The sequence below is a fragment of the Macaca fascicularis genome, chromosome 8, assembly GCF_037993035.2.
Source record: "Macaca fascicularis isolate 582-1 chromosome 8, T2T-MFA8v1.1".
Taxonomy (NCBI): domain Eukaryota; kingdom Metazoa; phylum Chordata; class Mammalia; order Primates; family Cercopithecidae; genus Macaca; species Macaca fascicularis.
This window is the reverse complement of record NC_088382.1, coordinates 135263178-135290774: the sequence shown is the minus strand read 5'-3', so window position 1 is coordinate 135290774 and position 27597 is coordinate 135263178. Positions and strand designations below refer to the sequence as shown.

At 44.3% G+C, this 27597-nt stretch overlaps 1 long non-coding RNA gene across 2 annotated transcripts in view; it reads right to left on the bottom strand.

Moving 5' to 3' along the window:
* Positions 1-593: 593 nt before the first annotated feature.
* The window catches only part of LOC135964816 (uncharacterized), a 91444-nt gene continuing 64440 nt past the window's right edge, over positions 594-27597 (bottom strand). For both annotated transcript variants that reach the window (XR_012416944.1, XR_010577479.1), the window contains exon 3: positions 594-8935. This is a non-coding gene — a long non-coding RNA (uncharacterized lncRNA). The remainder of the gene's footprint in view (positions 8936-27597) is intronic.

Genomic DNA, 27597 nt, shown 5'->3' with positions numbered 1-27597 from the left:
CTGTTCTCAAATTCCTGGACTCAAGTGATCCTCCTGCCTTGGTCTCCCAAAGTGTTGGGATTACAGGCGTGAGCCACCACGCCTGGCAGTAGAGTTTTTCTCGAACAGAACAAAGAACAAGCTTTCACATGCCCAGCCCAAAGCCCAGCTTAACATTCTTCGTTATTAAAACAGGCATAGTGGGCAGGGGAGATGAAAAAGATGATGAAGGAAGACATGAAGTGGGTAATGATGAGTAGCTCCTCAGGACCTTTCTCTGTTCTCCCTTGCTGCTAATTTCCATCACGAGGTTCAGGGAAAGCTAATCCACCCCTATTCAGCTCCAGGAGTGTGGCCTTGGCTAAGTTAATCATTGAGTTCCACCTAGTCTCAGACAGTGATTGGTCCACGAGTAGTCATGTCATCTAAACTGGTCCAATCAGAGTGAATTTCAGGATGTTTGCCAGAAACAAAAGAGAAAAATCATCTGTTTTTATCTGGCTAGACACATAACCAAGGAGCTTCCAGCAGCTGTCTCGCAACCATGGAAGGCAAAGAGAAAGAAATAGAAAAAAAACAAAAACAGTTCATCAGAAGCATCTTTATGTGGCTGTACCAAGCACTGCCTAAAGCACACACTCTAGACTTTTATTTACATAAGCCAGTGAAGTCACTTCATTATGTAAGTTAGTTTGAACCAGGCTTTCTTTAGGTTTTATTTTATTTTCAATTGACACAATATTGTAAAAATTTATGGGTGACTGTGATGTTTTAATACTTGTAAACATGTGTAACGATCAAATCAAGGCATTTAACTTATCCGTTACTTCAAACACTTATCATTTCTTTGCAGGGAGAATATTCAAAATGCTCTATTCTAATTATTTTGAAATATACAATATCATATTATTATCTATAGTGACCCTTTTATGCAATAGAACACCAGAACGTATTCCTCCTATCTGTAATTTTGTACCCCCTGATCAATCTCTCCCCATTCCCTTCACCCCTTATCCTTCCCAGTTTCAGGTAACCACTATTCTACTGTGTACTTAAATGAGATCAGCTTTTTTTATATTCCAGAAATGAGTGAAATCATGTGGTATTTGTCTTTCTGTGCCTGTGTTTTTTCACTTAACATAACGTCCTCCAGGTTAATCCATGTTGTCACAAATTACAGGATTTCCTTCTTCTTTATAGCTAAATAGTATTTCATTGTGTATATATACCACTTTTTTTTATCCACTCGTCCATTGATAGGCACTTAGGTTGATTCCATATCTAAGTTGAAAATAGTCCTGCAGTAAACATGGGAATGCAAGTATCTCTTTGACATACTGATTTCATTTCCTTTGAATAAATACGCAGTAGTGGGATTGCTGGATCACGTGGTAGTTCTATTTTTAATCTTTTGAGGAACCTCCACATTGTTTTCCATAATGGCCGTACCAATTTACATTCCCACCTTCAACGGACAAGGGTTCCCTTTTCTCCACATTCATGGCATCATTGGTTATTTTTTGTCTTTTTGATAATAGTCATTCTAATTGGAGTGAGGCAATATCTCATTGCGGTTTTGATTTGCATTTCCCTAATGATTAGTGATGTTGAGCATTTTTTCATATACCTGTTGGCCATTTGTATGTCTTCTTTTGATAATGTCTATTCAAGTCTTTTGCCCATTTTTAAATCAGATTATTTGTTTTTTGTTATTGAGTTGTTTGAGTTTCTTATACATTCTGGATATTAACCCCTTGTCAGATGCATAGTAGTTTGCAAATATTTTTCTCAAATTGTGTAGATTGTCTCTTTACTCTGTTGATTATTTCCTTTGTTGTACAGAAGCTTCCTAGTTTGATATAATCCCATTTTCTATTTTTGCTTTTATTGCCTGTGCTTTTGGGTTCTTATCCAAAAAAATGTTTGCCCAGACCTATGCCATGAAGGATTTTCTCTATGTTTTCTTCTAGTGGTTTTAGAGTTTTGGATGTTATATTTAAGTCTTTAATTCATTTTCAGTTGATTTTTGTATATGGTAAGAGATAGGGGACTGGTTTCATTCTTCTGCATGTGAATATCCAGTTTTCCCAGCACCATTTATTGAAGAGACTGTCTTTTCCCCCAATGTGTACTGTTAGCATCTTTGTAGCAAATCAGTTGGCTATAAATGAGTGGATTTGTTTCTGGGTTCTCTCTTTTGTCCCACTGGTCTGTGCCTATTTTAATGCCAACATTATGCTGTTCAGATTACTATAGTTTTGTAGTATACATATTTTGAAGTCAGGTAGTGTGATGCCTCTAGTTTTGTTTTTCTTGCTCAAGATTGCTTTAGCTATTCTGAGTCTTCTACAGTTCCATAAAAATTTTAGGATTTCTTTCTATTTTATGAAAAACGACATTGGTATTTTGATTGAGATTGCATTGAATTGTAGATCTCATTATGTAGTATGAACATTGTAATAATGTCAGTTCTTCCAATCCATGAACACAGAATGTCTTTCCATTTATTTGTATCCTCTTCAACTTCTTTCATCAATGTTTTATGGTTTTTACTGTAAAGATCTTTCACCTTTTTGGATAAATTTACTCCTATGTATTTTTTGTAGCTTTTGTACATAGGATTGTTGTGTTGATTTCTTTGTTAGCTAGTTTGCTATTGGTCTATAGAAACACTACTGATTTTTGCATGTTGATTTTGTACACCACAACTTTACTGAGTTCATATATTAGTTCTAAAAGATTTCAGTTAAGACTTTGGAATTTTCAATAAGATCACATTACCTGCAAACAGAGACAATTTGACTTATTCCTTTCATATTTGGGTACCCTTTATCTTGTCTTATTGCTGTGGCTAGCACCTTTAACACTAGTTTGAATAAAAATGTTGAAAATGGGCATCCTTGTATTGTTCTAGATTTTAAAGAAAAATCTTTCAACTTTTTCCCATTCAGTATGATGTTTGCTGTGATTTGTTATATATGGTCTTTTTTTTTATTTTTATTATTATTATTTTTTTTTATTATTATTTTTTTTTTGAGATGGAGTCTCGCTCTGTCGCCCAGGCTGGAGTGTAGTGGCTGGATCTCAGCTTTATTGTGTTAAGGATATACCTTCTATGCCTAGTTTTTTGAGAGTTTTTAATCATAAAGAGATATTGAATTTTATCAAATGCTCCTTCTGTGTCTACTGAAATGATATGGTTTTTGTCCTTGATTCTGTTGACCGGATATATCACATGTGTTGATTTGCATATGTTGAACCATCCTTGCATCCCTGAGATGAATCCTACCTGATCATGGTGAACTATCTTTTTAATGTGCTGTTCAATTCAGTTTTGCTAGTGTTTTGTTAAGGATGAACTAAGCTTGTATTACTTTCAACCAACTGATACTGTTCTGACAGTGCCCCTCTGTGAAATACAATATAATAGCTTACCTGTTTATGCCATAAAGCAATTTCATCTGAGTGTTTCAGCTGAGATATCAGCCATATAAGTGTTGTTAATCTCATTAAAATCAGTGCAAAATAGGAATGAGACTTTACTTCATCTTCCCTACTGCTCATATCCACCCCCACCTGACTCATTGCCTGCCACATGATAGCAACTTGCTGCAAAAGGTGTGTTGGTTTTAAAACATGGTTTTAAAACAAATTTCCATCTTTTGATGGGGGGAGTATCTAACCAGCCTAGGATGCAGGAAGAGCTTCTTCTGAGCCATTAACCCATTCCCCAGTTCCAGCAGTGTGACCTTAGCTCAGCCAGTGGAACTTGTCTCATCAAACGATAGAGTATAATTCTCCTCCTCTTGAATGTGGTCCAAGCTTGGTGACTCATTTTTAGTAAATACAATGAAGTAGAAGCAACACTATCTAATTTCTGGAGCTAGGTTATCTTACTGCTTCTACCTGGTGCTCTCTCAGGTTCCTCCTGGGAGCAACAACCCTGTTGTTCAGGGAGCCACATGAAGAGGCCAGGCGAGATGCTCTACAGTCTCAGCTAAGGTCCTAGCTAACAGCCAGCAGCAACTACTAGGCCTAGGAATAAAAAGCTTTCGGATGACTCCAGCTTCCGCCTTTAAGCTGCCACAGCTGAAAGTGAGTAGAGCAGAGATGAGCAGTTCCCTGCCAAGCTCTGCCCAAATCGTAGACTCGGAAGCAAAACAAAAGTTGTTTTACACAACTAAGTTCTGGGGTCTTTTTTATGCAGCAATGGGTAACCAGAACAAAGAGTTAAACACAAAATAGTTATGAAGCATGTGTATGTTTTTATGTTATTTGATTTATTCCCTATTACAACTTTGTGATGACATTGGTATTAATAACCCCACTTTATAGACAAGAAAACTGAGATTTAGAGAAGAGGCCAGCCCAAGATTCCCTCAAATAACAAGTTATAAAGCTAAGAGTGAACACACATCTTCCATTCTTTCAGGAACTCCATCCTTTTGACAATAAGAGCTTCAGGAGGCACTTTCTCACTTAGCCTAGGGCTTGCAGGGAGGAGCGAGCAGATGGAGACAATGTGGCCTGAAGGCTACTCCTGTTTTACAGAGAATGCGTATTTGTCAGGTCACCTCCTCCAGCCATCACAAAGGTCACAGTGACTATGCCTGTCTTCCCCCATTCTGGCCCAACTTTGTCCACCTGTTAATCTTCATCTCCCATCCTTCTCTCCAGTCAAGTCATATGTCAACCATAAACAACTTAGAGATTCCCCAGATCCACTGCACACCCTCTCACCTGGCATGCTGTCCATGTCCTTCCATCTGCCTGGAAGGCTCTTCCTCCCCTCTATCTGGTAAGCTTGCACACTTCCTGAGGACTCAGCTCCAATATCACTTCTGCAGGAAGTGATCCCTGCAATCCTGGGCTGGTTAGGTGCTGCTTCCCCTCTGGTCTCCCAGAGTATGTGTATGCATGTGTACACGTGCATGTGTATGTGTGTGTGTGTGTAATGGGGAAGCAAAGCAAAAAGTATTTTCAAGTGAGGACATGAATTCCAGCTCCTAGCTGTGTCATCGCGGGCATTTTACTTGACCTTTCTAAACCTCAATTTCCCATTTGCAAAATGGGAATAGAAAAGTTTCTCATAGGATCACTGGTAAGATTAAATAAAATAATCTATATAAAATGTTTGGCCCACATATTACTGTTTTTTTAAATTATCACCTTTTTTTTTTTTTTTTTGAGATGGAGTTTTGCTCTTGTTCCCTAGGCTGGAGTACAGTGGTGCGATCTTGGCTCACTGCAAGCTCTGCCTCCCAGGTTCGTCAGAGTTCTCACTGCCTGGATCCTAGGGGGCACTCAATAAATAAGCACTAAAGACATAAACAGAGCAAAGTGGAACTGGGCTTTGTATTCAGATTAAAACATGAACACTAACTGGAGACACCTGATTTCAGTGATCAAGAAGGCTTTGACCACTGGGATGACTTTGAGGCCTAGAACTGCCAGCATAAGGGCCCAGTTAGCTGAACATCATACCTACTAGTCCCCAAGACCCTCCTTCTCCTGGCTTAAGCGATTTCCCATTATCTCACCATAATCTTTTCCTGTTATAAGAATATCCAGGAAAGCATTTTAATGACCAATAACTTCTACTGATTCCATGGTCTGTGGCCTCTCAGAGGTCCAGGCTCTGCTCCCTGGAAAGCCTAGGATGCTCCCATCTTGATAAAGGAAAATCATAATGTCCCTAGAGACAAGGCCAATATGGGACCTTGAGTGGAAGTTCTATTCTGGGATTTCTTGGGAAGCTGGAAGGAGGAGGAGGAGGAGAAAATCTGAGGGAGCCAAAAGGATTTGTCTCCCTTCCTTAGGAGATGTCCTTTTCCTAGAGAAAAGGATGATGGGTGGAGAAACAAAGGATAAAAGGAGGAGGAGGGAAGAATTGAGATTAATCTAAGAAGGCATTTTCAAAGTATTAACTATGTTCACAATATACAGACTGCTGAAACAGTGGTAAGCTTCCCGTCCCTGGAAGTATTCCAGCAGAGGCTGAGAGGTCCTGTATCAAACATTTTGAGTAGGGCATAATAGCAGATGCTGAGTCTGTGTGCTACGTTCTCTATAGACAGGGTCTCATTCACTTCTGATGACAATCAAGTGTGAGATACTCTGTATATTATTCTGGCATATGACTTCCTGCCTGCTTCAATTCTGCAAGGTCTTCGCTTTCAGCCTTTTACCTCAATTCCGTGTCTGTCTAGTGTCTTCCTTGGACAATAACAGCAGCATTACAACTAGTCTCTCTACCTCCAACCCATTATGCTGAGGCCAGCCTCAGAGTGACCTGTGAGAAACGTAAATCCAACCATGCCTCTCACTGCCCTGCTAACACCCTCCATGGCTCCCCAGTGCCTCAACATAAACTCCCAGTCTTCACATAATATAGTGAAGTGATTCCATTAAATCATTAAAGTCCTCAAATGGAAATTGTCCTGCCTACGTCACAGAGACCGTGACCTCTTCTTTCCAGGCCACAGCTCATTGGACCAGGAGAGGACATCTGACTAAAGGGCAGCCAAGCCAATGCATTCCTGGAAAGGGGCCAATGAGGTGTCCCTGTCAAGAGCACATTGCCGAGTAGAGATGAGGGTGACCAGCGAGATCCCTCAGATTCATAGCAGGGAGTGTTCACGATTATCAAATACTCTGTGTGATTTCCTCTTTCCCAGCTCCTTTGCAATTAGGTAGCGCCATGTAGCTACTTCTGATGAATGGAATGCAAAGATAAGAATTAAAAATATTAAGGACTTGTGTGCTTCCTGGGTCCCTATCTTCTCTTGCCATGGGGAACTTTGAGGACACATGTTTCAGGTGGCACTTTGTGTAATGATGTAAAGCCCTGATGGTTTTAGAGTTATCTGTTATCACAGCAGAGCTGATTTCATCCTAATACACACTCTGGAGGATGTAAGCTGAGGATACACACAGAGAATCGAATACAAAAGGGTTTCATGTTAATAGCCGACCTTTAGAGTAGGAACCAATGAGTTTTTGCTACTGAGAGGAAGACAGTATAAGTCAATTACTGGAACTAGGTTTGATTCTGAACAGATTCATGTTGCCAGAGTACATTCCAACCTCTATAAGGTCTGACTGTTCTGAGGTTTTCATTCACTCTGTGGTGTTGGTTGTGGTGTAGTCCCAGTTCCCAAGAATCTTTGCCCTAATTCTAGAACCTCCTTTGTTCCCATATGCATCTTCACAATGACCTCATTACTCGAGCTCACCTGGATGCCTCTGTTCTCTGCAATCCAAAGAGGCTGCCAGGGTACTGACCCTTCATGATCTGGCCCCTGCCAACTATTCCAAACCTCCTACCCTCACGTGCTTCCCAAGTTCTCTAGGCCCCAGCCCTGAGCACCAGCCACACTTTCCAAACTCACCCAGCCTTCCAGCATTAGCAGCTCTTGCTTCAGCTAGAATGTTCTGTCCACCACCTACTGCCTTTCTCAAAAGCCTGTTCATCCTTCAAAACTCAGCTTAAAACCACCCATTTCATGAAGCTCTCACAGTTTTAATTAATCACTTTATTCTCTTATTAGGTTGGTATAAAAGCAATTGTGGTTTTTGCCTTTAAAGTAATTGAAAGAAATGGCAAAAACCACAACTGCTTTTGCACCAACCTAATAATTTCCACAGTACTTAAACTCTGAGATTTTTTTAACCTTTAAGATGGGGATAAAAATAATTCTTACTTTATAGGATATCTGGGACAGTCAAAGGAAAACATTGTGAGGAAACTTAAAAATGTGACAGACTACGTCTATATGAACTTGTATTGTGACCGTCCTCCTGCCAGAATATATTTTATTCTGGATGGTGTTGTGGTTTGCTTTGTATCATCATAATACTATTTTCCTTCCCTTATGTCAATTAAGGTTTCTTAGTTGCAAACAGAAACTCTGCCTACCTCAAGCACACACCCTGTTTATAAAAGTGCAAAGAAAGTGTGCAGATCATGTATCAGTGAAGAGGTGAGTTTGGCCACAAGTAACAGAAATCACTATGGAGTTCTTCAGCAAGGAGCCCAAAGGGAAGTCCGTGCCTGCCTGACGTCACTAAGCAGTGTCAGGTTGGTGCCTGCAATTCTCTTAAGCTTTCCCTCATGCTCATAAGGTATCTGCCACAGCTACAATCATCAGGTCCACATTCCAATAGGAAGGAGAAAGGGGATAGACAGCCCCAGCAGACTTACACTTGCATCTCGCTGGTCAAGTATCATGGCCACACCTAGCTGCAAGGACGTCTGGGAAAGTGAGCTTTGAGCCTTCCACGTTCTAGAGTAGAGAAATCACAGCTTGATGGAAAATGGAATGGGTGCTGAGTGAACCAACTTACAGTAGCTGCCACAAGGAAGCTCCCAGAAAGAAGGAAAGCTGAATGGCCAGATGGCAGGAACAAATGGGCAGCTATCTTCAGGGTGCTGCTAGCCAGGTTAATCAACTGTAGCCATTTTCAGATTAGGGGGGCATCATTTACTTTCCTATAGTCTGATTTTCCAATATGAGTCAAGCATTCACCCCTTGGCCAGAGGAGTGCTGGGATTTGGACTGGCAAACCTTCCAGCTGGCGTGCGAACTGGGAAGGGGAGATCCCAATATGAAATGAAGAAGATGGGCAGACGAAAAACAAGGTAGTCCTTACACCTCCCTCATAAGGACATGAGCACCTCTGAGACAGAATCCCTGACGTTCTCAGCTGTGAATCTGCCTCTGTACCAGCAAAATGATGTGTTCCACATCTTCACTATGACTTGAGTGAGTGAGTGCATTCTTTGGCCTGTAGGCTGAGGTTGTTTCATCTGTTTTGATTTGTTTCATTATTTTCATCCTCATAGAGAGATTGGGTCTTGAAGCTGAACAGACCAGGGTTGGAATTCCAGCTCTACTTTGTCCTCTCGGTGTGGCTGTGGACAACATTCTTTGTTTCCATGCCTCAATTTTCTTATCTGCAAAATAGAAGAATAAAACCAATCTCATGAGGTTGCTGTAAACATGGAACAATAGTGTATGTATAAAGCATGCACCTAGGGCCTGACAGAGAGAAGATGCTCCATCACCAGGGATCTGTTATTATTTTTATGCGAGAATTTTAAGCAGTAAGAGTGCAACAGCCCGAGCGCGGTGGCTCATGCCTGTAATCCCAGCACTTTGGGGGGCTGAGGAGGATGGATCATGAGGTCAGGAGTTCAAGACCAGCCTGGCCAACATGGTGAAACCCTGTCTCTACTAAAAACACGAAAATTAGCTGGGCACGGTGGCAGGTGCCTGTAATCCCAGCTATTTGGAAGGCTGAGGCAGGAGAATCTCTTGAACCCAGGGCAGTTGAGGTTTCAGCGAACCGAGATCATGCCACTGCGCTCCAGCCTGGGCAACAGAGTGAGACTCCGTCTCAAAAAACTAATAATAAAATAAAAATAAAAAAGAGTACAACAAACACCTCCCTACCTCTGATTCTTCAATAACTCCTCTCTGGATTTCCACAGGTTGGAGGTTTGCTATTTGAGAAGAGAACAAAGTTCTAATCTTTCTAGTTCACCCTAAAAATAGTTAGTTCTTCCCTGTACATTCTGTCAGCTCAGCAAGTCCCATCTAGAGAACTGGGAGATTGTGAAAGGCAATCTTTCTAAACAGGGGTCAAATATTCTTTACCCGAGAGGAACTCACGCAGGATACACATGAAGATAGAGAGTTGGCCCAATAGCATGGGGGTCTATTGAAAGCTACCAGCTCACAATCTGGCAATAATTAAGATGCAGAAATAATTAAGTGTGCCTACCCTTAGAGTTCTCATGGCCAACTGTTTGCTGAAATCCTCCTGTATTCCAGAATAGTAGTAGTAATGATAATAATAGCTAACATTTAATGGTCAATTATTAGGTGTCATCCATTGTTCTAAAGCTTTATATATATCATTCACTTATAATTCTTACCTTAACCTCATAAATTAAGTACTTTGTCCCCCTTCTGCTGATTAAAAAAAAAAAAATGAGTTACCAAAAGTTAAATGACTTACCTAGGCTGTTTAGAAACTCTACACCTAAAGATTTCCATTACTGTCAGACGTTAGGAGAGGATCTAACATAGGAAAGGTCACCAGTTGTCATAGAAAAAGCCAGAGAACTTAGATCTAGTGCCACTTTGCCACCGACAAACTAATAATACCCTCTAGACATCCTCAAGTCCTTCTCCTTGCTCAGGAAGTTTCTTCTACCAGGTCTTTTCTACCAACTTCTCTGTATAACTACATCTTACTCATCTTTCAAAGCCTGCCTCAGTTGCCCCTTCCATCAAGAAAACTTTCCAGACCAAACTATCCCAGCACATGGTTATGATCTCTCAAACCTCTGTGTTTCTCCATCCCTGTTGACCGTTAAATTCTGCCACAAGTTCAGATCGACTCTCTATTTGGCTTATTCGTGTCTATTCCATTGAGTTCTCCTCCAAAGCAGAGATCATGCTTCACTCATCTCGGTATCTCCAGGACCTTATGAATGAATTAATGTGTGAATTATAATGATTACTAAAGCCACAGTGCCTGACTCAAAGCAAGACCATAGTAGGTGCGTGGTAATCATGGACAGAGTAGAATTGAACATGGAAATTAACCAAATGATACTCAGCAAGGAGAAAAACCTTGCATGCCAGAGTTAAAGTAGGCTGAGAATATATCTGCAGGGGCTGTAAGCAAGAAAACCAGCAGGTCAGACAACCAAGGCTTTTAAAGATTTAACAATTAGACTGCACCTCCCCACAACTTAACTAGTTCTGTCTTCTCAACAGGCTGCTGGATTCCCCAACTGCCACCCAGAGGAGAAGAAAAGCAGAAGTCACATTATTCCTTTGAGCAACTTTTGGGGAAAACCCACAGCTTTTATCCTATGGTTTCCACGCCCTGTTCTGTCCTTCTGTACCCATCCAACTTTTTCTTCCTGTCCATAGGAGAAAATCCAAATGTGGCTTGCTTTAAAAGCCTATTTCATGAAAATTTAGATTTACCAAAAGTATAAATCAGTTAGGAATAGTGATTTGCTTTAACAGAAATCATCTACTTTAGGAAGAATTCTCTAAATGGCAAATTACCAATTGGGTACACTGAAAGTTTGCACTGTACTTTCTGGAAACTCAGTACATAAGCTTGTTATTCCCTGAATGCATGCCAGGTGCACAGCAGGGCCAGCACAGTCATTAGTGGGGCAATGATGGGATATTTGGAGGACAATTGGAATGGAGGAGTGAGAACTAAACAGAAACTGGAGCTATGACTCCTTCCTCTAAAAATCTTCCCACCTAGAATGCCTCTACAGCCAATTTTCACAAAACATATGCCCTGAGATGATCCACCACAAATAGAGTCCCCATGGTCAAATGAGCTCAACGCATGTGCCTGCTCCATCCTGCTCATGAAGATCCTGATAACCATCTGGTTCTTCAAGAATCCAGGAGGCCGGGCACAGTGGCTCATGCCTGGAATCCCAGCACTTTGGGAGGCCGAGGTGCGCAGATCACTTGAGGTCAGGAGTTCAAGACCAGCCTGGCCAACATGCCAAAACCCTGTCTCTACAAAAATACAAAAATAAGCCAGACGTGGTGGTGCACACCTGCAGTCCCAGCTACCTGGGAGACTGAGGCAAGAGAATCATTTGAACCTGGGAGGTGGAGTTTGCAGTGAGCTGAGATCATGCCACTGCACTCCAACCTGGGCAACAAAGTGAGACTCCCTCTCAAATTAAAAAAAAAAAAAAAAAGAGTCCAGGAGTAGAGAAACTTTAGTTTTATTTATTTAACCTTGCTTATACAAACTTATTCAACCATGGAACCCTTTCATTACAGAGTCTCTAAAAACATTTCATAGAATTACTATGCAGAAGAGGCTATCTTGAAAAAGACAGTAAAGTGAAGTGAGGAGAAGCCTGGTGTCTGTGGGCGGACAGCCTGGGTTTGAATCCCAGGAATGCCTCGTCACGTTCTCTGTGTGACACGGGCACATTATCCCAGCCATGCTCCATGCTTCCATTTCCTCATCTGCAGAATGCGATGATAGGAAGGCCTAACTCATCAGACAGGGTGGGTGTGAGAAGTGAAAGTGTTAACACACGTCAAGTTCTTTTTTTTTTTTTCCATAATTTCAAATTTTATTTTAGGAGGCCTATGCCTTATCCATTAGGCAACTGAGACTTCTTCAAATTTTATTTTAGATTCAGGGAGTCCATGTGCAGGTTTGTTACATGGGTATACGGTGTGATACTGAAGTATGGGATATGGACCCTTTCACCCAGGTAGTGAGCATAGTACCCAATAGGCAGTTTTTTCAATCCACATTCCCCTCCCTCCCCACCCCCTGCAGTAGTCCCCAGTGGCTATTGTTTCCATCTTTATGTCCATCACACACATAAAGTTCTAAGGATGGACCCAGTGTATAATAAGTACTCAACAAACATCAGCTATGATTGTAATCACTTAGAGTATGGGACCCACATATCATCCAACAATATGAAGACATGAGTATTAAGCATCTCTGAATATTCTTCCAGCTCAGCTCTGGATTTCCAGGAAACACAAAAGTGTGACCTGACGATACTAGGAAAATAGAGTTAAAGCCAAGACAAGATGGGTGTAAGCAAGACATGATCAGCCCTTGCTGATGACTCAGGATAACCCAAAGGATGGAGGAGTGAACATGGAAATGGTCCAATGCTCTTGGTTATTAGCATGGTCTGTGGAGGACAACTGCTGAGGGTGAAGCCCAGCCATGTCACGTTCATGTTGTGTGACTGAGGCCAGACACCTCACCTCTCTGTGCCCAGGAATAAGAGCAGCACTTACCTTTTAGGGGATTCAATGAGCTGTTAAATGAACAGGGTCTGGTTTCCAGCCAGTAAAGGTTAGCTCTTATTTTTCTAAGGTAGTGATGTCAATCCTTTTGCTTTTAGTTTTGTTTTTGTTTGGGGGTTGGTTTTTCTTCTTGGAAACACACGGACCCACAGAATCTTAGAGCTAAAGGATGTCTGAGAGGTTGTCCAGAGCACATCTTTATTTTGCTGACATGGAAAAGGGACTCAAACAGAAAAGTCATTTAGCTCAGGTCACATGGCAAGTGAGAGGTGAAAGAAAAACAAAACAAAACAAAAAAAACCTTCCTTGATGACACAAAGAAAAAGCGGGCAACCTTTCCCTGGGTGTGCAGCTAGAGAGGTGTGACAATGGCAGAACACAGCTCGAGAGGACCCAAAGCTGGTGATTCCTGACTCGAAGCCCTGATCCAGGGAACCACACCATCTATACCCCATGGCTCACGCTCCTCTCCCTCCATTTTCAAAGCCCACAATGGCCAGGTGAGTCTTTCTCTCTGACTCTTCTTCTCTTGACATCTCTCCCTCTGACCACGGCCAGGGAGGGTCTCCACTTGTAAGGACTCCAGTGATTCAGTCGAGCCCATCAGGATAATCTTCTCACTTCAAGATCCATAACCTTAATTACATCTGCAAAGTCCTTTCTGCTACATATGATAACACATTCACAGGTTCCAAGCCTTCAGGTGTGGACATCTTTTGGGCGGGGGAGGTCTCCATCCTGCCAGACACTTTGCCTAGGACCACATTGATAGCAAGCCCAGAAGCCCCAGCCTCCTTCCAGACTCACCTGATTCCAATCAGTCATTCTTTCGCTAACCTGTTCTCCCCATGGTTCCAAGTCAGTGCCATTTATTCAGCCAAATAAATTAATTAGTCATCTAATTAATTAATTATTCCATGCATGCATATTCCATGACCAAGCTGGACATGGAATAGAAGAATAAACAGAAGATTCGTGGAGGGAGCACACACCTAAGTTATCAAGTCCTAGATTCAAACCCTGATTCTGCCCTTCACTAGGGACATGACCTTGGGCAAATTATTTAACCTTTCTAAACTTCCGTTTCCTCACCTGTAGCAAGCAGATGAGCATGATATTAATCTCATAGGGTTGCTCTGGGGATTAAATGGGGTAGCATATATAAGGTGCTTTGCATAGTGTCTGACTCAAGAAACTACGGAATCAATTGCCATTATTATAGTGTCTTTTCATCTCCACGATGCTCTCTGTGAGGAACAGAGCACAGTGAAGGCGAATCTGTCCCTCTTGATGTAATTAACTGATTTCAGAGCCAACAGGATAGAATTATGAGCTTGTTGTGGTCAAAGAAGTAGGACTCTGGGCTTTCCTTGATCACTGGGAGTAAGAACCTAGAATCTGCTGAACTAGAAGAAAAGGATCTTGAGCTCACCTTAGCCACAAAGGAACATAAAACACAGACATGAAACATCTCTGTTAGCCCCAGATTTGGAGGCATTCCTTTCTGATAGGCCTGAATGTTTAGAATCAGATGGCCAAGGTATGGCCTCAGTTAAGTGGAGCCTCAGTTTCCTCATCCCTAAAATGGGAATCATAGTTATCGTATTCACTTTCTGTGAGCGTTACATACCTAAGCAGCATAAATCCCCACAGCAGCCCTAAAAGGTAGATATTATTACCCTCATCTCATGGATGAAGAACCTGAACCTTGGAAAGAAAAAGTAACTTCCGCAAGTTCACACGTTGCTGGAGTGATGACAATGCTATCAATTACGAGAACAGCAACCAACACTTCGTGTGGACCCTGCATTATGTCATGCTGTGCTTGCAGATATGCTGGTGCCGGCAGGGGTGGCAGGTCTTCCTGTCCTTGGGACGGTCCCTTTCTGGTTTTCTGCTTCTGCTCTTGCCCACCCGCTACCTCCTCCACACAACAGACAGAGTGATCCTGAAATCTTTATTACTTCTCTATTTCTGCAAAGGCCTCCATTTCACTCAGAATAAATTCCAAAGTGATCCCCATGCTTGTGAGGCCTTACAAGGTCTGTTCTGTGCCTTCAGGATCTCATGACCTGCCACTGCCTCCCTCATCCTCCCTCTGGTCACTCTTCCTGCAATACCCCCACAGGTTCCCTCAAGGCCTCTGCACCTGCGGCCTGCTCTGCCCGGTGCACTCTCTCTCAGACATCTGTGGGCCCCTCCCTCGCTTCTCCCAGTCTCTGCTCAAATGTCACCTTCTCCACAGGCCCTCCAAGACCACCCTGTATGAAACAGCTCACATACCCCACGCCAGCATCGTTTATCTCCTTAACCTGTTTCTTTTTTCTTTTTCTTTTTTTGAGACAGAGTCTCACTCTGTTGCCCAGGCTGGAGTGCAGTGGCATGATCTTGGCTCACTGCAACCTCCACCTCCCGGGTTCAAGCGATTCTCCTGCCTCAGCCTCCTGAGTAGCTGGGATTACAGGTGCCCACTCCATACCTGGCTAATTTTTGTATTTTTAGTAGAGATGGGGTTTCACCATGTTGGCCAGGCTGGTCTTGAACTCCTGACCTCAGCTGATCCCCCCACCTCGGCCTCCCAAAGTGCTGGGATCACAGGCGTGAGCTACCGTGCCCGGCTGCCTATTTCATTTTTCATCTAAGCGTGCACCACCACCTGATCTATTAGGATCATGTATTTCTTTGTTTATCGTCTCTCTCTTCCCAACAGAGTACAAGCTCCATGAAGGCAGGGCCACTGCTGGCCATGCTCACTGCTGGATCCTCAGTGTTCAGAGCAGGGACAGGCACAGAGCAGGTGCTCTACACATATCTACTGCATAACACAATGAACTAGAAGACTCCTTTTGGCCCTCTGGCAGTCGGTGGGTGGGGGGGGTCAAGGGGATGATGCAGAAAGCAGCTGAGGAAAGTGGGAGGAGGCTGGGGGAGGCAGAGCAGTTCTGAAGGAGGAACTGCCGGGGCTGTTGACAGCTGCCCGCAGGTGCCCCTGGAAGGGCACAGCTGGATGCAGATACTGATCTTCCCCCTCCTCCTCCCCAAAGTGAAGAGCATTCTGGAACCACCAAGAGCAGAGCCCCCACCCCAGAGCAGGCAAGAGAACAGAAAGCCAAATCTAGAATTTTCAGAATTAAAGCAAACCTCAGAGTCTCCAGTCTGTTGATTTGCTGCTTTTACAGCAAAAAAGAAAGGAGGGGAGGGGAGGGGAGGGGAGGGGAGGGGAGGGGAGGGGAGGGGAGGGGAGGGGAATAGAGGGAAGGGAAGGGAAGGGAAGGGAGGGGAGGGGAGGGGAGGGGAGGGGAGGGGAGGGGAGGGAAGGGAAGGGAGGGGAGGGGAATAGAGGGAAGGGAGGGGAGGGGAATAGAGGGAAGGGAAGGGAGGGGAGGGAAGGGAAGGGAAGGGAAGGGAAGGGAAGGGAAGGGAAGGGAAGGGAAGGGAAGGGAAGGGAAGGGAAGGGAAGGGAAGGGAAGGGAAGGGAAGGGAAACAAAGAGGAGGCTGGGAATTCATCCCAAGAAAGACACTCAAGCCTAATTGAACAACCAACAACCTAATTGAACAACCACCTAGCACATTGCTAGGTGTGTCCGTAAGGATGCAGCAGAAAAAGGAATTCACCCCAGACTGTGCAAATGAAGATCATGTCATGAAAGAACCATTCTGGATGCTGGGGCTCCCAGAACTAGCAAGTGGGGGCCCCTCACTCAGCTGAAGGAGCAAGGGGAGGAGATGGTGTTACTGGAGACTCGAAAGAGGGGCAGGGACCACACTTGTGGAGGGGCCCAGCTGCTGCCCAAGATGCGAATCTCCCTCTCCCTTTGCCCTTTGGTCTCCTGCCAGAGCCCTCTACAGACCGGACTCAACCAGAAGACAGTGACAGGGAGCCTGGGAGTGCAGCTGGCAGGGTCGGCCTCCAGGGCTCCAAGCAGGGCTAGGAGTGGAGCCAGGCGGGCCACAGAGAAGAACCGCAAAGAAGGTGCGCAAGAACCAGCGATGTCCCCACTGCGTGGCGCAAAACCCAGCACAGATTAGACCCCAAATATGTATTTGCTGAATGACTGAATGAATAAATGCTTGTCAGGCATCCCCTAACGCCTCCTAGTGTGCACGCTCTGCAAACTGTTCCATCCTCAACACTCGGCACAAGCAAGCACCAAAGTGCCTAAAAGCCGTCGCATACACACTCACAAGCAGCCCCCTCTCACACCTAACTCTCTCTCACACACACACACTCACACGCAGCCTCTCACACCTAACTTTCACACACTCTTACACACACACTCTTGCATGCACTCTTACACACACACTCACACGCAGCCTCTCACACCTCTCACACACACACATTCACACGCAGCCCCTCACACCTCTCACACACACTCACATGCATGCACTCTTACACACACATACTGACACGCAGCCCCTCACACCTCTCACACACACACGCAGCCCCCTCACCCTTGACCCTCACACACACACACAGCCCCCACACTTCTCACACACACACTCACACTCAGCCCCCTCTCACACCTGACCCTCACACACACTTGCACACTCACAAGCGCCCCTCACACCCGACTCTTAAACACACACTCTCACACGCAGACCCTCACACCTAACTCACACACACTTGCACACTCACACACAGACACCTATGCCACCCACACAACTCTCATACACACACACAACTCTCCCTCACACATACACGCAAACCACACATGCTTAACTCACACACGCTTACATACACACACACTCGCACATACACCACATACACTCAACTCTCTCATACGCACATATTATTCACTTATGCTCAACCCAACATGTAGACACCTACATTCACACACACATATGCATACACACACCCAGCACATGCACAGCCTCTCACAGATACCTGTACTCACATTCACATACACCACACTCAACTCTGTCACACACATATTTACACACCCATGCTCAGACACACACATCCACTCACACACTTATGCTCACACCACTCAACACATACACATCCTCACAAACACACACACACACATCTGAAAGTGAGTTAGGAATCTCTTCCTTGTTTTCCCAAAACACCTCATGTTTACCTCCCCAGAGACTGTGAGAACGCTGACAGGGACCGTGTCATCAGATTTTTGGCATGCACCTGTGTGAACACAGTCTGGTCATATAGTTACTGTGGTCATGAACACAGCATGCATGGAGACTCCTCTGGAGCTCTTACTGTGCGCTGAGCATGCCTCGAGCACTTTACAATCATGGTATCACTTACTCCCTATGAGGTGAGCATGGCTCCTATTTTTCAGATACGGAAACCGAGGCTGAGGAAGGTGAATAGCTTTCTCAAAGTGACACAACTGGTGAGGGGAGAGCCAGGGCTCCCCAGGGTGTGGGGGGAGGTCTAACTCAAAAGCCATTCCCGCAGCCATCCTGTTGTTCATCCCTGAGCCTTGCAAAGGGTCTGCCAGGCAGCGGGAGGTTAATGGCCATTGGCCAAAGCCAGCTTTTCCTGCAGGATCGACGCAAGTGGAAGATTATGAGCCCAGATCTGAACGTCAGCTGTCTCCCATGCAAAAATCACTAAGAATAAAATGGAATTTCTTTCCACTGGTTTGGAATGGCCACCACAAGTTCGCATGGAGGCAGAGGAATGGAGTGCATGACTTATGTCCTGGGTCACTCTGCCTCTGGCATGACTGGGGAAGCCCTTGCCTCCCTCCTCATTCCCTACAGATTGATCATCAGGGAACCCTTCGATGCCAGCACAGGCCCTGCACAAACCGATCCACTGAAAGTTTCAACTCCTGTGGCTAGAGTTTGGGGAAGCTGGTGATCCGGGAGCAGAATGCTGCATTTGTAGAAACCAACCTCTTCTAAAGTCAGAGAACGAACCCAGAAGAATGCTGCATTGATGGTGCAACTCTTGTTTGCCTCCCATTTGACTTCTAGCAGGAAGTGTTTTTAAAGGGTATTTTTCTCCCTTGCTAGTCAGTTCCTCATTGAGAAATTCTCTTTTGTGACACTTGGACATCTCAGCTCCCAAAATGATGATGGGACTTTTTTAAAAATATCCACTTCCAGGTTTGGATTCACTTCTTCATTCATGTGGAAGAGTAGAAAGGATTTCCAAATGCTTACCAAACTTCTCCTCTGAGCCCATCACTGGCCTTATCCCTAGACCCTCACACATACACACAAACCACACATGCTCTCCCTAGACCCTGACTATCACCTCTTGGAGTCATGCAGCACAGGATAGGATGTCCCCATCTCCTCTTCCTCTCCCCCATCCCCTACTCATGCACTCAATATGGTTTATCAACCTCCTCTGTGTCCCACCATACGTTATGAAGCAACATGATAAAATCTTCTGTTAGGTTTGGTAAGAAATAGAATGTAACCCGATGGTGAAACCTTAGTGGGCTTCAGAATTGAACAGACCCATATTAATGCTGGAAACTTCTTTAAACTCTGCCTTCCTGGAGGCCAAGAAAGCAGAAACCATCACCTGTTATGGTGACTCATGGCCAGGGTCACTGAAATCTCTTACATCCAGCATCTACTCTGCCTCCCATCTGCCAGGTCCCTCTGTGCTTCAATCCTTTGGATGACGATGTGGTCTACACTCCTGCTTACTCTGCTGGCTTTACCTTTCCCTTAACTCAGACTCCCTGCGCAGCAACACCAAGCTCCTGGCACACAATGCACAGGCTGAGCTGTTTCCTCACCCCACCTTTGCTCATGCTGCTTCCTCCATCTGGGATGCCTTTTCCCCTCTGTCTTTATCTGGCAGACTCCTACTTATGCTAGAAGACTCGGCTCAAACTCATCCTGAACGTCATTTCCTGAGCCCAAAGCTAAGCTGTGCTTCCCTGGAGCCCTGGGTTTGCTCTGCTGCTACACTCTCCATCTTGTGTTGAAAACATCCATTTGCAGGTGCACCTCCTGCAGCAAACTCTGAGTTCTGTGAAGAAAGAGAAACACGGCTGGCTCATCCCTAATTCCCAGAGCCCAGAACAGGGCCTGGCACATCATAGGTGCTCAGAGGAGCACTTTCTTAAATCCAGCTCAAAACCTTCCATTTTTCCTCATCATTAAATGGGCATGTGGATGGGCTCAGTCTCAGCCCAGAGAAACAGGAACTTAGAGATATGCACAAAGTGACCAGATCTCCTCAGCCCACAGGCTCTGCCACCATTTGCAGTGGGTTGTGAAACAGAGAGAGAGAGCAGCCCAGAGTGGGGGCCCCAAGAAGCTGTTGGTGGTGGAAGTCTCCGGGGTGAGATAATTCCAGAAGGGAAGCAGGTGGTCTCCACGAGATATAGGGTTCATGGGTATATATGACTGATGCCCAAAACCATCCATCCCACTAGAAATTCAGCAGTAGAGCAATCAGCAAAGGAGGGTGATAAAACTTCCTTTAGCTGAAATCTCCCACCCTGATTAAAACAGAAAGCCTCATGGCAAGTATTTCTAAGCTGTCTTTATCTCTGCAGCATTCTTTTATAATTGTAAAGTGGTATACCAGAACCTCTGCTCATCATCTCATTTAATTTCATAACAACTCTGTGAGATCAATGTCATTTTCCCCGTTTTATGAATGAGGAAGCTTAGGTACAGAGAAACTAAGTAAGTTACCCAAAATCATCTGTCTCAGAAATGGTAGAGCTGGAATGTGAAATCATCTATCTCAGAAACGGTAGAGCTGGAATGTGAACCCAGCTCTGTCTGGCCCCAGTGTCCTCCTCTCTCTTATCCAAAAGGTTAAATTGTCCACTGGGACAAGGAAAAAAGTGTCCCCGAACAGGAATCAGGAGACCTGCCACATGACCTTGGCCTGATCACAATCATTCTGACCTTTGATTTCCTCATCATTTCCCTCTGAGCCCAAGTCTACACATGGCTTAAGACACATTTAGCATCACTTCCTCTACAGAGCCTCTCCCAACGCATGTCATAGTCAGTGGACAGCAACAAATCCTTCCTTTGTGCCCTCACCTGCCCTTTATTCCAGGACCTATGCATCAGTCAGCTAGCGCTGTGTAACAAGCTGCTCCACAACTGAATACCTTTAAACCAGGGGCAAGCAAACATTTTCTTAAAAGGTAGTATTTTAGGCTCTGCAGATTACAGGATATCTGTTGCAACTACTCAGGTCTGCCTTTGTAACTCAAAGGGAGTCATGGACAATGCATAAATAAATGACATGACTAAGTTCTAATAAAATTTTTTATACAAAAATAGGTGGCTAGTCAGCCCATAGGCTGTAGTTTGGCAATCCCTGCTTGGAGCAATAAGCATTTATTGTTGCTTACAAATCTATGGGCTGGCTGAATTCATCTGCTTACTGGGGCCAGGCATGGCTGATCTTGATTGAGCTCACTCATGCATCTGCAGTCAGGTGGCCAGATACCCAGGGTTAACTAGTCTAAGATGTTTATTTTGCATATCTGGTATTTGGCCTGCTCTCAGGTAGAGGGACAGAGACGACTGGGCCATGTGTCTCTCATCATCAAGAAGGCTTGCCTGGATTTGTTCTCCTAGAAACTCTGCAAGGTTTGTAGACATGGTAGAAGCACACAAAGTCAACTGAGGCCTGGGCTCAAAACCGACATACATCACTTCTACCAAATTTTATCAACAGAAGTACATCATAAGACCAGGCCTCATCCAAGGGATAGAGAAATAGCCCCAGTCTCTTGATGGAAGAGCTAGGAAGTCACATTGTAAAGGGTGTGGGTACAGCACAGACCAAAATATTGTGGCCATTTCTACAATCATCCATCACGGCCAGTTGTATTTGTACATATGTGTCTGTTACACGTGTGCCTCCTCTTTTTAGACTGTAAGCCCCTTGAAGATGGGTTTCTATATGCTATTCATCTTTGTATCTCCAGTTCCTAAGTACCTGGAACAGGAAACAGTCTATTTATCTCCTGAAGAGCTCACAAATCCATCTATGTCCAGCACCGCCACCTCTACCTTGGTCCCAGGTATTGGCAGCTCTTGCCCGGCCCACATCTATAGCCTTCTGACTTGTCTCTTTGCCACCACTCTAACCTTCTTCCAATCCAGTCTCAACTCAACAGCCAGAGGGATCATTTACAAATATAAACTAAATAATATGAATACCTCCTCCCTACCCCCTCAAATTAAAATTCTCTAGCAGATTCCCTGCTCCCCTATCATTGAACCCCGTTCTCCTAAAATGACCCCTGGCCCCTCTAACCCCATCCCACATATCCTTCCCCCTTGCCTTCTGCATGCTCACCCAACTAAAATGTCAGTTCCTCCGTGGGGCCTTTGCACTCACTGTTCCCATTGCCTGGAATGCTGTTCCATCCTCACTTCACTAGCTCACTCTCACTGCCTTTTAGATAGCAACTCAAACATCACTTTTGAGCGGCTTGAGGAAGCCTTCCCTGACTCCCAAGTTGAGATCATTTTTTCTTTATTACTCAGTCTCCCCAAAGCTGGATTTGTTTCCTTCAGATAACTTATCTCAGTGTGTAGCTGCACATTCATGACTGTGACTCTGATTACTATCAGACTTCCCTGCTGGACTCCAAACGCTAGGAGCCCCTGGGCTGTGTCTGCTTGGACTCACCATTGTCTCCCCAGCAGCTGGCACAGCAGGAGCACTCAGAACGAGTACCCAGTAAGTATACAGGGAATCCAGAATAAATCTATCAATGGGGAATATTGATCATCCCAATGCTTGTGGAATCCTATGGGGGCTCTAGTGCTTTGTCAGCCCCCCAGATCCCCCTTGCTGAGGCGGTGATTAATTACCACATCTTGGAAATAAGTTCACATAAATCAGAGCAGAAAAATAAGTCAGATGCAGAAGAGCACCCAGCACATTGCAGGGCAGGTTGGAGCCTCCACCAATAAAGGAAAATTGAGCAAAAAGGGAAGCCTAGGGACACCGACACTCGTGTCATGATTCTGCTCAGTGCCGGTCCCAGGCAGCATCTAACAAGACACCTGGGGGTCAACAATAGCAAGAAAGTCCAGGAATTTTGGCATACAGAACCAATATGGCATAGCCATGTCTGGAGCAATCCACAATTGGCATCTGTAGCCCTGGTTCACCCTCCAGCTCTGCTTCTTTACTGGATTTGGGAAAAATAACCTCTCTGTGCCTTGTTTCATCATCTGTAAAATAAAAACAAAAATAAATCCCTCTCAGCATAAATATAAAACCCTAAATGAGTTTACATGAGAGGATGTTGCAATAAGAGCTAACACTCAGGGTGTGCCTGAAGTGGCTCTAAACATTTCATAGGCTTTAGCTCATTGAATTCCCACTGCATCTTTATAAGGCAGGTCCTACTACTATCCCCATTTCACAGATGAGGAAACCAAGGCTCAGAAATCTCAGAAACTTTCCCAAGGTCATGCTGCTAGGAGGATCTGGATCATGCTCCTTTGCTCCAGAGCCTGTGCTTGTTAGCACTCAAGGACACTCAACAAACCCCAAGGTGATGTTATCGTTAAGGCTCTCAGCCCTCCCCAGGGTCAGGCATGCCTCCGCCTTCCTTCTTGTTGCACTTGCCTAGCTAAATGGCAAAACAGAGGCCTGTGTCCTGAGCTTGGCTCCGCCACTTCCTGTCCACCTGACCTTGAGCTAGCGAGGCCACCTTTCTGAAACCCAGGGTACTCCTTTCCATAAGATGAATCTACTAATCCATATGACCTTCACAGGATCACCATGGGGAATAAAAGACACGGTCGTAATAGCACATCGTAAGTTGCCAAGCAACACTGAACTTGAAGGGGCTCTAGGGCAGGGCACTGCCAGGCTTGAAGAATGTGGACACTAAAGGGCCCAAGTGCCCGTGGGGGAAGAGCTCTTACAGAACGGGCTGCCCCCGCCCAGAGGCCACCTTGTTTACGCAATGATCAACTCATTCTGAAACCCAAGAGCCTGCCATCTGCCCTCAGAGCAGGCCCAGACGCTGCTTTCCTGTTTGCTTCATTGGCTTCAGATCGGGATTCTTTTTTTATTTGAAAAAAAAAAAAAAAAAAAAAAGATTTTGGCAAGAGATATTGTCCCTAAAATTTTAAGTGGCTTGTTTTTCTTTTTTCCCTGCTCCCCCCGCCCAAAGCCTACCCCTGATTTTTTTCCTCCTTTGATTGCATGTAACCTCAAACAATGGCGTCATTTACAGACTCCAAGCAGCCTCCTGCCATGGGTCCCACGCTGAGCTCTGCTTTCTAAATCATTGGCTGCTGTCACCCTGACTCTGAAACCGCAGCTCTCCTTTGAGGTTGGGTCATGTGGCATCTGAGGGCTCCGTAGCCTTGGAGTGCCAGTGTAAGTTGACCAGGATTCCGATTTCGTATTTTAAATTCAACCATTGTTATTAAATGCTGGTAGCACATCTTCCCCTCTCTTCCCAATATGTCTCCAAGGTTCTCAGCATTCCACTCAATGGGTCTAACCCTCACACTCCTGACTGCATTTCCTGGGAGACTTGATAAGTAGGGCTGGCCAATGTCTGCTGCACTTAAGAGTTGTAGAGAACCAGGGTCAAGGAAGATATTGACATGTAGAGCATGTGGTTTCTGCCCTCCTGAATTCCCCCAGACTAATCAGGACACTTCATGTTAAGAAGACAATAATTTTGGAGAAGCACATTAGAGTCTATCAGTCATTTACACTAGAGTATGAATTGGCCTTTTTGGCAAATCCAAAAGCATTTGTTGTTAGATGGTGAAGAGGAAGATAAAACTTTGCAAGACAAAACACCACAGAAAGTGAAAGGGGGGATAGAAATAGAGGGTGGGCATACACTGAAAATGAACTTCACCTTTGTCCTGAAGTTACCTTGTGCTAGAACCATGCCAATGCTTTACTCCAAAAGGAGGTTAACTTCTAAGAGACTATCACACTGTTTATGAGATTTATTCCTGATTTACTTTATTTAACACATTTTATATAGTGCTTCTATGTATTTAGGGATTATTCAAATACAGACTAATTTAATCCTCATAACATCATTAGATAAGTTTTATTAGAATCTTATCTTAAAGGAAACTGAGGCACAGAAAAATAGTTTGCCCACAGTCACACAGCTTCTGAGTGACAGAGTTGGAACTCACATACAGACAGTCTGGCTCCAAAATCCATGCTATTAATTTCTATATTGTAACAGCAAAAGAATACAAAGCCATTTGTATAATTTTCTCCTTTTTGGAGCAGTAAATGAATAAACTCCTGTGATGAGTAAGCCATTTTCAACACTTAACTTAAAGAACACTCAACTTAAAAAGCATTACCAAGACTGTCAGAACCAGTAATCTGAGACTGACTTATGAACTTGATGACAACATTCTTTAATTCACCTTTTTGACTCATTCAATAAGTATTACATGAAGTACCCTCTACGCCTGGGGCCAGTCACTGAGGATACAATTGTTCACAAGACAGACCTGCTCCTTCTGGCCTGGAGCTCACCAACTTCCTGATTTACTTTATTTATTTATTTATTCCTGATTTACTTTATTTAACACATTTTATATAGTGCTTCTGTGTATTTAGGGATTATTCAAATACAGACTAATTTAATCCTCACAACATCATTAGATAAGTTTTCTTAGAATCTTATCTTAAAGATGAGGAAGCTGAGGCACAGAAAAATAGTTTGTCCAAAGTCACACAGCTTCTGAATAACAGAGTTGGAACTCACACGCAGAAAGTCTGAACAGCAATTGGAGGCCCAGCAGGGGTTGCTGGTGCATTCAGGAGGCAGGTGGCAGGTGTGGGCCAATTCCTGTGGGAGGACAAGATGCACCCAACTCAGACCAGGGGACTGGGGGAAGGTTCAGAGCAGTGACATCTAAGCTGAGGCCTGACAAAGGAGGAAGATTCAGTCAGATGCTAAGGCAGGGGCAGAGTGAACCAGGAAGTGGAAAGAGCACGTGCAAAGTCCCAGAGGTGCCGAACAGACTGGGCTGCAAGAAAAACAGAAAGTTGAGTGAGGCTGATGTGCAGAATGTGGGCAGGTGATCAGTGGAGGCTAAAGACAGCCTGACATTAGGGCTGGATGCCATTAGTCCATGTGAACGCCAATACAGATATTAGATTTTTGCTGGGGTCAAAGAGAAGTGGGTCGGGGGAGCCAGAGACTCTGATATAACATCATGTGACAGGTAACAGTCCCTAAAGGAAATGAAAGTATTTTACCTCCAAATATATTTCTTTGACATATTTTGAAATGACCCTGCAAAGTCACCTCTTGTGGGGAAAATTTACATTCTGCAGAGAATCCTCTTCTCTTTCTAAGTCTTTTCCTGATACAGGAGAGATTTAACTAAGTGTCTGACACCTTTTAAGGTCTGATAAAAGACATTTCATCTGTTCTCTCTGAAGTCTGCTACCTGGAGGCTTCATCTCACAACCCCCCTTATCTTAACCCCAAGCATTTCTTCTGCTAACAAACTCTTTAGGCAAAGCTTAACACTTTCAACCAATTGCCAGTCAGGAAATCTTTGAATCCACCTGTGACCTGGAAGCACCCACTTCAAGATGTCCTGCCTTTCTGGGTCAAACCAACATATAACTTACACATATTGATTTATGTTTTTCACTGTAGCTTCTGTCTCCCTAAAATGTATAAAATCAAAGTATAACGCAAACATCTTGGGCACACGTTCTCAGGACCTCCTGAGGCTGTGTCATGGGCCATGGTCCTCACACTTGGCTCTGAATAAACTTCTTCAAGTATTTCAGAGTTTGGCTTTTTTATTCAACAGCATGAACTGTGTGCCCCCCAAATTTATCTGCTGAAGCCCTAACCTCCAGCATGATGATATTAGGAGGTGAGCCTGTGGGGAGTAATTAGGTTTAGAGGAGGCCCTGAGGGTACAGTCCCAGTGATGGGATTAATGCCCTTAGAAGAAGAGAAAGAGACAAAAAATCTCTCACTCCACCATGTGAGGACACAGCAAGAAGGCAGCCATCCACAAGCCAGGAAGAGAGTTCTCACCAGGAGTCAAATCTGCCGACACCTTGATCTTGGACTTCCCAGCCTCCAGAACAGCGAGATATAAATGTCTGTTGTTTAAAACCCCAGTCTATGGTATTTTATTATGGCAGCCTGAGCTGATTAAGATGACCTCAAGTTAAATCTAAAACTTTGCCTCAGATGTCAACACCCAGGAAGCTACCATTTCTTCTTGAAACAATACATATGCAAAGAATATGCAAAGAAAACACTCACAAAAGAAATAATCTCCAGTGATGAGGAAAGTCACCTGAAGACTCTTTAAAGTGACAGACCCAAAAATATTTGTTTCTGGTTAACTTTCATTTCCTCAGGCCCTATCAGTACAGCTGGGACACATAACAGAAACTAAGGGGTGCCCGTGGCTTGCCCAAACCTGCCGAAGATATACTGAAACCTCAGCTCTTCCTTTCATATTCAAGGAGGTCTTGGAGAGTCTCCTATGCACAAGATAGTTCTTCTTCATTCTGAGGTGCCCATTCGCTTTCCCTCTGCCACTCAACTTGTGCTTCCGGTCATTTCCCCGGGGCGCTGTCATCATTCTCAAAGGCTGCTCATCCTGCCAACATTTCTGAGGCTCATTCCTCCTGGCCACGGATAGAGACCTGTTTCCTAGCTGCTCTTTCTTCCACACTGTAAGTCATCTGGTATTAGAAATGCTTTGATGCAGTCATGGAGCTGAGTGAACACACTGTCTTAGACCATGCAAACCTTCAGACACAGCTCCTTCATTCCCCAACAAATTTATTCTGAGTGCTTACCCAGTGCC